The sequence below is a fragment of the Mobula hypostoma genome, chromosome 3, assembly GCF_963921235.1.
Source record: "Mobula hypostoma chromosome 3, sMobHyp1.1, whole genome shotgun sequence".
Lineage (NCBI taxonomy): Eukaryota > Metazoa > Chordata > Chondrichthyes > Myliobatiformes > Myliobatidae > Mobula > Mobula hypostoma.
The window spans coordinates 55,871,519-55,885,864 of record NC_086099.1 but is presented as its reverse complement, the minus strand read 5'-3'; the positions used below and the strand labels follow the sequence as shown (position 1 = coordinate 55,885,864).

At 40.0% G+C, this 14,346-nt stretch overlaps 1 protein-coding gene across 2 annotated transcripts in view; it reads left to right on the top strand.

Annotated features, from left to right (window-relative positions):
• The window catches only part of tusc3 (tumor suppressor candidate 3), a 384,687-nt gene that overhangs the window by 186,627 nt on the left and 183,714 nt on the right, over positions 1-14,346 (top strand). The gene's annotated exons all lie outside the window — the stretch shown is intronic.

Sequence of the window (14,346 nt, the reverse complement as noted above, 5' to 3'; positions counted from 1 at the left end):
ATTGATACCTGGAAATATGATGTTGTAGCTATTAGTGAAACATGGTTGCAGGAGGGGTGTGATTGGCAACGAAATATTCCTGGATTTCGTTGCTTCAGGTGTGATAGAATCATGGGGGCAAGAGGGGGAGGTGTTGCATTGCTTGTCAGAGAAAATATTACAGTGGTGCTTTGGCAGGATAGATTAGAGGACTCGTCTAGGGAGGCTATTTAGGTGGAATGGAGGAATGGGAAAGGTGTAGTAACACTTATAGGGGTGTATTATAGACCACCTAATGGACAGCGAGAATTGAAGGAGCAAATTTGTAAGGAGATAGCAGATATTTGTAGTAAGCACAAGGTTGTGATTGTGGGAGATTTTAATTTTCCACATATAGACTGGGAAACCCATTCTGTAAAAGGGCTGGATGAATGTGTAAGATAGTTTTTTGCAGCAATACATAGAGGTACCAACGAGAGAAAGGGCAGTGTTGGATCTCCTATTAGGGAATGAGATAGGGCAGGTGACAGAGGTATGTGTTGGGGAGCACTTCGGGTCCAGTGATCACAATGCCATTAGTTTCAGTATAATTATGGAGAAGGATAGGTCTGGACCCAGGGTTGAGATCTTTCATTAGAGAAAGGCTAACTTTGAGGAGGTGCAAAAGGATTTAGAAGGAGTGGATTGGGACAATTTGTTTTATGGGGAAGGATGTAATAGAGAAATGGAGGTGATTTAAAGGTGAAATTTTGAGGGTACAGAATCTTTATGTTCCTGTTAGGTTGAAAGGAAAGGTTAAAAGTTTGAGAGAGCCATGGTTTTCAAGGAATATTGGAAACTTGGTTCAGGAAAAGAGAGAGATCTACAATAAATATAGGCAGCTTGGAGTAAATGAGGTGCTCGAGGAATATAAAGAATATAAAAAGAATCTTAAGAAAGAAATTAGAAAAGCTAAAAGAAGATATGAGGTTGCTTTGGCAAGTAAGGTGAAAATAAATCCAAAGGGTTTCTACAGTTATATTAATAGCAAAAGGATAGTGAGGGATAAAATTGGTCCCTTAGAGAATCAGAGTGGACGGCTATGTGCGGAGCCAAAAGAGATGGGGGAGATTTTGAACAATTTCTTTTCTTCGGTATTCACTAAGGAGAAGGATATTGAATTGTGTAAGATAAGGGAAACAAGTAGGGTAGTTATGGAAACTATGATGATTAAAGAAGAGAAAATACTGGAGCTTTTAAGGAATATAAAAGTGGATAAGTCTCCAGATCCTGACAGATTATTCCCTAGGACGTCAGTGGTGGGTAAATTGATGGAAAGTATTCTTAGAGATGGTATATATAATTATCTGGATAGACAGTGTCTGATTAGGAACAGTCAACGTGGATTTGTGTGTGGAAGGTCATGTTTGACAAATCTTACTGAATTTTTTGAAGAGGTTACTAGGAAAGTTGACGAGGGTAAAGCAGTGGACGTGGTCTAGATGGACTTCAGTAAGGCCTTTGACAAGGTTCCACACAGAAGGTTAGTTAGGAAGGTTCAATCGTTAGGTATTAATATTGAAGTAGTAAAATAGATTCAGCAGTGGCTGGATGGGAGACACCAGAGAGTAGTGGTGGATAACTGTGTGTCAGATTGGAGGCTGGTGTCTAGTGGTGTGCCTCAGGGATCTGTACTGGGTCCAATGTTGTTTGTCATATATATTAATGATCTGGATGATGGGGTGGTAAATTGGATTAGTAAGTATGCAGATGACACTAAGATAGGTGGAGTTGTGGATAATGAAGCAGGTTTTGAAAGCTTGCAGAGAGATTTAGGCCAGTTAGAAGAGTGGGCTGAAAGATGGCAGATGGAGTTTAATGCTGATAAATGTGCGGTGCTACATTTTGGTAGTACTAATCAAACTAGGACATACATGGGAAATGGTAGGGCACTGAAGAATGCAGTAGAACAGAGGGATCTAGGAATAATGGTGCATAGTTCCCTGAAGGAGGAATCTCATGTGGATAGGGTGGTGAAGAAAGCTTTTGGTATGCTGGCCTTTATTAATCAGAGCATTGAGTATAGGAGTTGGGATGCAATGTTGAAATTGTACAAGGCATTGGTAAGGCCGAATTTGGAGTATTGTGTACAGTTCTGGTCACTGAATTATAGGGAAGATGTCAACAAAATAGGGAGTGTACAGAGAAGATTTACTAGAATGTTACCTGGGTTTCATCTCCTAAGTTACAGTGAAAGGTTGAACAAGTTGTGTCTTTATTCTTTGGAGTGTAGAAGATTGAGGGAGGACTTGATAGAGGTATTTAAAAATATGAGGGGGATAGATAGAGTTGACGTGGATAGGCTTTTACCTATGTGGGGGAGATTCAAACAAGAGGACATGAGTAGAGAGTTAAAGGGCAAAAGTTTAGGGGCAACATGAGGGGGAACTTCTTTACTCAGAGAGTGGTAGCTGTGTAGAACAAGCTTCCAGCAGAAGTGGTTGAGGCAGGTTCGATGTTGTCATTTAAAGTTAAATTGGATAGATATATGGACAGGAAAGGAATGGAGGGTTATGGTCTGACTGCAGGTCGGTGGGACTAGGTGAGAGTAAGAGTTCGGCACGGACTAGAAGGGCCGAGATGGCCTGTTTCCATGCTGTAATTGTTATATGGTTATATCTCATCTCATCTCAGCTTTTCTACAATCCATTGGCAGAGCTTTACCATTCTTGTTTGAATTGAGTTGAATTGACTTTATTTCTTAAATCCTTCACCTACATGAGGAGTGAAAATCTTTGCATTACATCTCTGAATGTGTAATGTGCAAATTATAGTAATGTGTAATAAATAATATGTACAGTAAGATATACAAAAGAACAGTCAATATAGCTTAGAAATATAATTGTGTCGGTGTAAATTAATCATTGTGATGGCCTGGTGGAAACAGCTGTCCCAAAGCCTGCTGGTCCCAGCTTTAATGCTGTGGTACCGTTTCCTGGATGGTAGCAGCTGGAACATTTTGTGGTTGGAGTGACTCAGGTCCTCAATGATCCTTCTGGGCTCTTTTACGTACCTGTTGCTGTAAATGTCCTGAATAGTGGGAAGTTCACATCTATAGATATGCTGGACTATCTGCACCACTCTCTGCAGAGTCCTGCGTTTGAGCGAAGTACAGTCCCCAAACCAGGCAGTGATGCAGCCAGTCAGAATGCGCTCAATTGTGCTCCTGTAGAAAATCCTTAGGATTTGAGGACTCATGCTGAACTTATTCAACCATCTAAAGTGAAAGAGGCGCTGTTGTGCTTTTATCACTGTACAACCGGTATGTGCAGACTAAGTGAGGTCCTCGGTGATGTGTATACCGAGGAACTTAAAGTTCTTCACCCTCTCAACCCCTGATCCATTGATGTCAGTAGGGGTGAGCCTGTCTCCATTCCTCCTGAGGTCCACAACCAGCTCCTTTGTTTTTGCAGCATTGAGGGAGGGGTTGTTTTCTTGACACCACTGTGTCAGGGTAATGACTTCTCTGCAGTCTTTCTCGTTATTATTTGAGATAAGGCCAATCAATATAGTATCGTCTGCAAATTTAATAAGCAGTTGGAGCTGTGGGTGGGATTGTATATCCAATCTGAATTTTCATCCAAATTTCATTGAACTATGCCCCAATATTTTTACTTCTCTTCTCTGCCCTGTCCATTCCTCATGATTAGACCTAATAACAAAACCACCTGTACAAAGCATTTTGTAGATTGGGTTAGAAAGGATCTGGTTATATTGCTGAAACTAAAATTCCCTAATCCCTTTTGTTGTTTGTCCTTTCCATGCCTTGTGGCTCATTGGGTGGCAACTTTGCCATTTCTTTAGCTTTTTTTGTATGTTTTTTATGAGGCCGAGTTGCTAGCTCGACTTTCAACCCAGCACAGATGGAAAGTGAGCTCGGAGCCAGCTGGATTCGAACACTTGACCACTCGCCTTGAAGTACGGTATGGATGTCACAACGCCACTGTCTGACTGTAATCCCTTTTGCCTACATCTTTTCCAATTAATATCTAGATTTTGAAATCCTTCATGATGATTATTCTGCATTTCTCTTCATAGCCCTAATTTAGATTATTTCTTTCTCCACATCCTCTCTACTGTCAATTGTCACTATGATTATCATTGTATCCTACTAGTCTCTCAACCCCTATGGTTTTCTCTGAAGTACTGGAACAGAATCTCTTGCCCCAACTTCAACAAATTTCTCCAGTCACCAAGTTCCTGATTTTCATATTCTGTGAAGCATTGCTACATGAAATTGGACTCTAGCCAGACCCAAATGCATTTACACAAAACTATAGGTTTTACTCTTTGTAGAAGCAATACTCCCTGGAACTGGACTCCATATGATTGAAGCAGTAAAATAGCAAATCCACACTGTCTGAAAATTTGTAGTTGATAAATGTATTTGCATGTTACTTTTTCTGTTAAAAACAATTGCTTAATTTAAAAGTCATCAGTAGTGCACTGTTGTCAGCAAATTATGTTGTTATATTATCAATAGCACTGCATTTTGAGTTTGCTTAATTTATGCATTGCATATGGTACATTATTCAGGAATGGTAAATTTTCTAGAGGAAAGCTCAATTCTCACTTAATACATACTGTTCAACTTTTTTCCTCCCAATGCAAAATTACATTTACAAAATATCATCTTATACCTTTACCTTTCCATTTACTTAGATTTGTACAGATTCAGATTCCACTGGACAGTGAACTTAATGAAAACATATTCAGTTTTGAGTGAAATTAAGCCATGATGTTGAATGAAACAATTCTACAAATTGACAAGTATTATAAATTATAAGACTGTAAGACATTGGAGCAGAATTAGGCCATTCAGCCTATCAAGCCTGCTCCACCATTAGATCATGCTGATCATCTCAACCCCATTCTCGTGCCTTCTCGCTGTAACCTTTTACGCCCTGACTTATCAAAAATCTATCAACCTCCACTTTACATATACTTAATGACTTGGCCTGCCAGCCGCCTGTCACAATGAAGTTCACAGGTTCACCACGCTCTGGCGAATTAAATTTTTCCTCATCTCCATTCTAAATGAACGTCCTCTATTCTGAGATTGTGCCCTCTGGTTTTAGACTTCATCAGTATAGGAAACATTCTTTCCACATCCACTCTATCTAAGCCTTTCAACTTTCAATAGTTTTCAATGAGATTCCCGCCCCCACCCCCGCACTTCATTCTTCCGAATTCCTGTGAGTACAGGCCCAGAGCCGTCATCATATAATAAGCCCTTGAATCCTGGAAGCATTTTCGTGAATTTCCTTTGAAACCTTTCCAGTCTCAACATATTCTTTCTTCGATGAGGGGCCCAAAACTGCTCACAATACTCCAAGTGAGGCCTCACCAATTCCTTATATCCTTTTTGTTTTATATTCTAGTTCTCTCGAAATGAATGCTAATGTTGCATTTACCTTGCTCACCACTGACTCAACCTGCAAGTTACCTTTCGATATAATGTGTATCCTTGGATGTTAAGCACCCAACTAAAATATTATGTCAGCCACGACTCAGTGATGCCCAGAATGTCACACCTGCCAATCTGCAACTGTGCTGCAAGATCATCTACCATATTCTGTATACTGTGTGCATTCAAATATAACACCTTCAGTCTTGTATTTGTCACCTTTTTCAATTTTGTCCCCCTGTTACACTGCCACCCATCCCACTGACTGCAAGTTTGCCCTATCACCTGTCTCTCCTTCCTGACAGTTTTACTACACGCTCCCTCAGTTTGTATACCGACTGATCCATCCTAAGCCCTATCATTCAGTATTTCATCCCTGCCAAATCAGTTTAAACCCTGTCCAACAATTCTGTCAAACTGCCCTCAAGGATGTTGGTCCCCCTCGGGTTCAGGTGAAACAACTGGTGTCCTGTTTGTGCAGGTCATACCTTCCCCAGATGACATCTCAATGATCCAGAAATCTGAAACCCTGTGCCCTGCACCAGTTCTTCAGCCTTACGTTTATCTGCCAAATCATCCTATTCTTACTTTCACTGTCACATGGCTCAGGCAGCAATCCAGAGATTACCCTGGAGGCCTTGCCTTCCAGCTTTCTACCTAGCTCCCTAAGTCTGATTTTCAGGACCTCTTCCCTTTTCCTACCTATGTCATTAGTGCCAATATGTAGTGAGACTTCTGGCTGCTCACCCTCCCCCTTTTGAATGCCATGGTGCCGATCCAAGATATCCCTGACTTGGGCACCTGGGAGGCAACACACCATCCGGGTATCTCTATTGTATCTAGGGAATCTTATTCCTCTAAATATCGAATCCCCTATCACTACTGCTGTCCTTTTCTCCCCCACCACCCCTTCCCTTCTGAGCCACAGTAGCAGACTCACAGCTTTACCCAGGTATTTCATACACTCCAGCAGTGCGATAGGGTCTACTTATTATTGAGGGGAAAGGCCACAGCAGTACTCTGGCTGCCCAGTTCCTTTCCCTCTCCTGACAGTCACCCAGGTACCTAACTCCTGCAATTAAGGAGTGACCACATCCCTGTAATTCCTTTCTATCATGTCCTCAGTTTCCTGTATATGCTGAAGGTCATCGAGCTGCAACTTTATTTCCTTAACATATTTTCTGAGGAGCTGAAACTCAGTGCACCTCATGCAGATGTGGTTTTCCAGGAGACTGTAGGTCTGCCAGAATTCCCACATTTGATTGGGTTGTTGGAAAAAATGCCAAAAGCCCACAAACACTCCTTTTTAAAATCTCACTCACAGACCTGTGAGTAGCCTCCTTTCTCATTCCTGATTCATTTGGGCTGCCGAAAAAAATAATAAAGCACCTAGTACCAATGCCATGATACACCACTGGTTACAAACTTTTAATCAGGAACGCATCCCTCCACAACAATCACAAACAACAGGAATTCTGCAGATGCTGGAAATTCAAGCAACACACATCAAAGTTGCTGGTGAATGCAGCAGGCCAGGCAGCATCTCTAGGAAGAGGTACAGTCGACGTTTCAGGCCGAGACCCTTCGTCAGGACTAACTGAAGGAAGAGTTAGTAAGAGATTTGAAAGTGGGAGGGGGAGGGGGAGATCAAAAATGATAGGAGAAGACAGGAGGGGGAGGGATGGAGCCAAGAGCTGGACAGGTGATTGGCAACGGAGATATGAGAGGATCATGGGACAGGAGGCCCAGGGAGAAAGATAAGTGGGGGTGGAAACCCAGAGGATGGGCAAGGGGTATAGTCAGAGGGACAGAGGGAGAAAAAGGAGAGTGAGAGAAAGAATGTGTGTATAAAAATAAATAACGGATGGGGTATGAGCGGGAGGTGGGGCATTAGCGGAAGTTAGAGAAGTCAATGTTCAAGCCATCAGGTTGGAGGCTACCCAGACGGAATATAAGGTGTTGTTCCTCCAAACTGAGTGTGGCTTCATCTTTACAGTAGAGGAGGCCATGGATGGACATGTCAGAAGGCAGAGGCTCGGAAACGAATCCTATAGCCAACTGGAGTAAGTTGGCGACGGAGGCACGTTCCAAGAAAGGATATACGGCTGTGATAGCAAGTCTGAGTCAAAATGTGGTCGAAAAGTTGAAGAGCCGAAGAAATTACAGATGGGGAGCATGCCCTTACACTTCCTCCCTTACCAGCATTCAGGGCCTCAGCCAGTCCTTCTAGGTGAGGCGACACTTCACCTGTGAGTCGGCTGGGGTGATATACTGCGTCCGGTGCTCCGATGTGGCCTTCTATATATTGGCGAGACCTGACGCAGACTGGGAGACTGCTTTGCTGAACACCTACACTCTGTCCGCCAGAGAAAGCAGGATTTCCCAGTGGCCACACATTTTAATTCCACATCCCATTCCCATTCTGACATGTCTACCCATGGCATGAACATCGACTTCTTACTAACTCTTCCTTCAGTTAGTCCTGACGAAGGGTCTCGGCCTGAAACGTCGACTGTACCTCTTCCTAGAGATGCTGCCTGGCCTGCTGCATTCACCAGCAACTTTGATGTGTGTTCCTCCACAACAATCATCTGCTTCCATTCACCATGCCAATTTATGATCCAGTTTAGCTGTGCTTTAACCTTCTGAACCTGCCTACCATGCAGGAGCTTTTCAAGTACCTGACAAGGGTTCACACATAGATTATCTCAAAGGGGATTCACTATTTTCCTGGGTACCGCCTAGTCCCAAAATCTTTACAGAATGTCTTGTGATTCTCCATAATCTTAACTAATGACACCCTCAGTGTTTTTTTTAGTATAATTTTTATTGTTTTCAAAGTGAATACATGAAAAGATAATGTCTACCCTCCCCCCTCCCCTTAACCCTTCCCCCCGATATATACTCCTACCTAAAAAGAAAAGAAAGAAAGAAGAAAAAAAAAGAAGAACTGCCTGGATATTGGAAGGTTTCCACGTGCTCCATGGGATTCAAAATAAATTTAGTATATTTATTTATTACTTTCCCCAAGGGACCAAGATCTTTATCATCAGAGCAACTAAATACGCCACCCTATCTTTTGTAAATAAGCGTGCCAAATATTCAAAAATGTTTCATATTTATCTCTTAAATTATAACTAATTTTTTCGAGTGGAATAGAACTAGCCATTTTATTGTTCCAACGATTCATACTTAAATACGAATCAGATTTCCAAGTAACTGCTATAACCTTCTTAGCTACTGCCAATGCAATTTTTATTAATTATTTCTGATATTTATTTAACTTAAGTTTCGGTTTTATCCCTTCAATATCACCTAATAGAAATAATACAGGGTTATGTGGAAATTTAGTTCCAGTAATTTGTTCCAATAAGACTCTTAAATTTATCCAAAAAGGTTGAATTTTAGAACAAGACCAAGTAGAAAGTAAGAAAGTACCAATTTCTTGATTACACCGAAAGCATTGATCAGATAAATTTGAACTTAATCTATTTATGTTTTGTGGTGTAATATATAATTGGTGTAAAAAATTATATTGTACTAATCTAAGTCGAACGTTTATTGTACTTGTCATACTGTCAAGACAAAGTCTTGACCAATTTGTTTCATCAATATTAATATTCAGATCCATTTCCCATTTTTGTTTGACTTGTGGATGCCTTGTTTAATTGTCTGTTTTTGAATCAAATTATACATACAAGAAATAAATTTTTTAATTTTTCCTTTTTGAATTAAAATTTCAATTTCTACATTGTTTGACCCAGTTTGCCTTTTAAGTAAGCCCTTAATTGAAGGTAACAAAAGAAAGTGTTATTTGATATTTTATATTTATTCTTTAGTTGTTCAAATAACATCAATATACCTTGTTCATAACAGTCTCCTATAGATCTAATCCCTTTTTGGTACCAATTATATAAAAGTTGATTATCCATTGTAAAAGGAATTAGTCTGTTTTGGAACAAAGGTCTCCTTGCTAATAAAGATTTCTTTATTTCATTATCAACATTTATCTTATTCCATAGATCAATCAAATGTTTTAATATAGGAGATTCTTTCTTTTCCGGTATCCATTTAGAATCCCATTTATATATAAAATCTTGGTGTATATTTTCTCCTATCTTGTCGAATTCTATTCTAATCCATGCCGGTTTTCGATCATCAAAAAAAGATGCAATAAATCTAAGTTGATTTGCTTTATAACAATTCTTAAAGTTTGGAAGTTGTAACCCTCCTAACTCAAATTTACATGTCAATTTTTCCAATGATATTCTTGACATCTTACCTTTCCAAAGAAATTTTCTCACACATTTATTTAACTCTTGAAAAAATTTCTGTAGCGATTGTATTGGTAATGTTTGAAACAAGTACTGTAATCTAGGAAATATATTCATTTTTACAACATTGACTCTACCCACTAATGTTATTGGTAGTATCATCCATTTGTCAAGATCTTCTTGATTTTTTTTCAATAGTGGTAAATAATTAAATTTATATAAATTCTTTACATCATTATCAAGTCTTATGCCTAAATACTTTATGCCATTTACCGGCCATCTAAATTGGGTTGCTAATCGACATTAGCTATAGTCTCATTTAGTAGGAGGTAAAATTTCACTCTTATCCCAATTTATTTTATACCCTGATACTTTCCCATATTCATCCAATCTAGAAGATAATTTATGTAACGAATGCTGTGGGTTTGTTAAGTAAATCAAAACATCATCAGCAAAAAGATTAATTTTATATTCCTCCTGATTAACTCTAAAACCCGTAATATCTAGATCAATTCTAATTAATTCTGCTAATGGCTCTATCGCCAGTACAAACAAAGCAGGTGATAATGGACAAACCCTCAGTATTCAAGAGATTCACTCAGTTGAATTGCATATGCCTGTTATATGATTCCTTTTCGCCTTAATCAAGCCATTAATATACTTCATTATCAAAGATTCCCTAAATTTGCCTTTCACTTTTACAGAAGGTGCTGGCCCTGAACTCTTGCTAACCTCGAAAAGACTCCCATTTGCCTGATATTGTTTCACTTGTAGAATCTACTCCCAACCTACTTTCACTAGGTCCTTCCTTACATTTGGAATTATTTTTTTTTTTTTACATTGAAGTATTATTTCTGGAGATTTTACATTATGTGTTTTAGCATTTCTATATCACATGTGTTTTCTGCTTAGTATAATCTCAGTCTCATTTTCCCTTCGCTCACCATTACTGCCTCCACTTGTGCTCTCCATTCTTCAGGGTTTATTGGTCTTTATTGTGCTTGGTTTCCAGCACTTTACTTTAGTCTACAAATTAATTCTTCTCAACTAATAGTTCCTGTGAGCAGCTTTCTATAGGAAACTGAGTTCAAAAGTTGTCTTGAGGATGCAAATCGTTTTCCTTGTGCATGTGTGTGATCCCTGCAGGAACTTCAATACCACTTGGTGTAAATGTACGAGCTTCAAACATTTTTGTCAGGTCTGTTATCATAATTATATTACGCAAAACCAGTGTTTTAATTTTTCATCACGTACATTATTTTTCCAGAATAATTTACATTGAGATGGTAAATTATGGGTCCAAATGTGTCATACAGATTTATTAACATTTCATTGCCTTTTTGTTGAGGCATGAATGGAATGATTCACAGGGCAAATTAAAATCCCTCAACTGAAACACATTAAAAATATTGCTTAAAAGTTTGAACCTATTTGAAAATCAGTATTTTGATTTAAGATCACCATTGGCAATCTTACTCAATTACTTAATCTTGCTGTGGAACCAGGGGAGCCAACATACTTGACCACTGTTATACCACCATCAAGGACACTCACCATGCCATCCCACACCCACACTCTGGAAAGTCCAGTTACCTGGCTGTACTTCTACTCCTGGTGTATAGGCAGAGACTAAAGACTGCAGCGACAGTTGTGAGGACCAAGAAGATATGGTCAAGGGAGGCGGAGACAAGACTGCATTAAGTCGGTGGACTGGACAATATTCAGAGATTTATCATCGAATCTGAATGAATACACCACAGTTGTCACCGACTTCATCAAGATCTGTGTGGATGAGTGTGTGTCTTCAGGAACATACCTGACGTACCCAAATAAAAGCTGTGAATGAACCAGGATGATTCATAGACTGCTGAGGGCTTGATCTGTGGCATTTAAGGCCAGTGATTCAGAACTATACAAGAGGTCCAGGTATAACCTAAGGAAAGCTATTCTGAGAGCAAGAAAACCATTCCACTTGAAGTTGGAGATGGAATTGGATGCATGTTAGGTCTGGCAGGGTTTGTAAGCCAGAACTTTCTACAAGGTAAAACCTGACACGTGATGCTTCACTCCAAGATGAGCTCAATACCTTTAATGCATGCTTTGAAAGGGAGAATAAAACTACACCTTTGCAAATTCTTGCACTGTCTGGTGACCCTGTGATCTCTGTCTCGGAGGCCGACATCGGAATATATTTCCAGAGCGTGAACCCTCGCAAAGCGTCAACCTCCAATAGTGTACCTGGTTGGGCACTGAAAACCTGTGCCAATCAACTGGCGGGAATGTTCAAGGACATCTTCATTTGTTCACTGCTAGGGTCAGAGGTCCGCACCTACTTCAGAAAGACAACAATAATACCAGTGCCCAAGAAGAGCATAGTGAGCTGATTCAATGACTATCACCCATTTTCACTCACATCTACTGTAACAAAGTGTTTTGAGAGTTTGATCATAGCCATAATCAGCTTCTGCCTATCACCACAAAGCGTCTAGCGTTGCTGCAGTCTCACTGGCTCTCCACTTGGCCTTGAAACACCTGGACAATGGCAAAACTTACATCAGGCTGCTGATTATTGATTACAGCTCAGTGTTCAGTACAATCATATCCTCAATACTAACTAAAAAGCTCCAAAACCTGGGCCTCTGTACCAGCCTCTGCAACTGGATCCTTGAGATCATCATCTGGAAACCACAGTCAGTGCAGATCAGAAATAATATCTTCCCAGTGCTGGTGCACCTCAAAGGTGCATGCCTAGCCCATTGCTCTACTGTCTCTACACCCACGACTGTGTAGCTAGGTACATTCTCAAATGCCATCTATAAATTTGCCGATGACACATCTATTGTTGGCAGTGTTTCAGATGGTGATGTGGAGGCAGATAGGTATAGGAGTGAGATCAATCAGCTGATTGAGTGATATCACACCACCAACCTTGCACTCAGCATCATTAAGACCAACAAATTAATGTGTACTTCAAGAAGGGAAGTCGAGTGAACACACACCAGTTCTCATCAAGGGCTCAACCTTGGAAAAGGTGAACAATTTTAAGTTCTGCAGTGTCAACATCTCTGAAGATTTATCCTGGGTCCAATATATGGATTCAATTACAAAGAAGGCACAACAGTGGCTATCTTTCATTTGTGGAGACTTGGTATGTCAGCAAAGGTTTTCACAAATTTATATAAATGTACCATGGATAGGATTCTAACTGGTTGCATTACCACCTGGTATGGAGAGGCCATTGTACAGATTTGGGAAAAGGTGCAAAAAGTTGTAAACTCTGTAAGCTTCATCATGGGCCTTGCCAGCATTGAAAACATTTTCAGAAGGTAATGCTTGCAGAATATGGCATATATTACAAAGGACTTGCATCACTCAGAACATGCTCTCTACCTTTCCTACCATTGAGCACGAGGTATAGGAGCCCGAAGACACACACTCATTATTTCAGGTACAGGTTCTTCCCCTTTACCATCGGATTACTGAATGGACAATGGACCCATGTACACTACCTTACTATTTTATTTGCTCTTTTTTGCACTACTAATTTTAATTCATTGATATATTTTTCTTGTAATTTACAGTTTTTTGTTACTATTGCGATGTTCTGCTGCTGCAAAACATCAAAATTCACAACATGTGTCAGTAATATTCAACCTGATTCTGATTCTGCTTTTGAGTGATCTTTACTCGCTGATGCCAGAGCCCTATATGGTAGTGACAGCACAATGTACTCTGCCCTGGAAGGGCAAACGAAGACTGTATGGAAAGGCAAACGCTAATGACAATAGATTCTTAAGCAATAATATTTCTGTTGACTTATAGTCCCTTTGTGTAAAAGATCTCTGATCCCTGATAATTACCTGATTCAATTATTTAGGTCGAACAACTTAATGGAACTATCTCTGAACAGGACCCCCTAGATACCATAACACCATAAGACATAAGAGGAGAACTAGGCCATTCAGCTTATCGAGTCTGCTGTGCCATTTATTCATGGCTGATTTATTTTCCCTCGCAAACCCATTCTCCTGTCTTCTCGTCACCTTTGACATCCTTACTATTGAAGAACCAATCAACCTCTGCTTTAAAAACACCAAATGACTTCGTTTTCACTGCTAATGACTTGGTCTCCACTGCCATCTGTAGCAATCAATTCTACAGATCCAACACCCTCTGGCTAAAGGTATTCCACATCATCTCTTTTTCAAAGGGGCTGCCTTCCATTCTGAGGCTGTGCCATCCGGTCCTTGACTCGCCTGCTATTGGTAACATCCTGTCCACTTCTATTCTATCTAGACCTTAAAATATTCAGTAGATTTCAATAAGATCCCCTCTCAATCTTGTAAAGCTCAGTAGATACAGGGCTAGAACCATCAAATGATCCTTACACATTGGTGTTTTCATTCCAGAATTACTCTCATAAACTTTCACTGGACCCTCTCCAATGGCAATACATTCTTTTTTAGATATGGGGCCAAAAGCTGCTCACAATACTCCAAATGTCATCTGATGAATGCCATATAAAGACTCAGAATTTACATTGTTGCTTTTATATTCTAATCCTCCCAAAATTAATCTGCAAGTCAGCCTTCAGGGAATCCTGCAAGAGGACTCCCAAGTCCCTTTGCTCCTCCGATGTCTGAATTT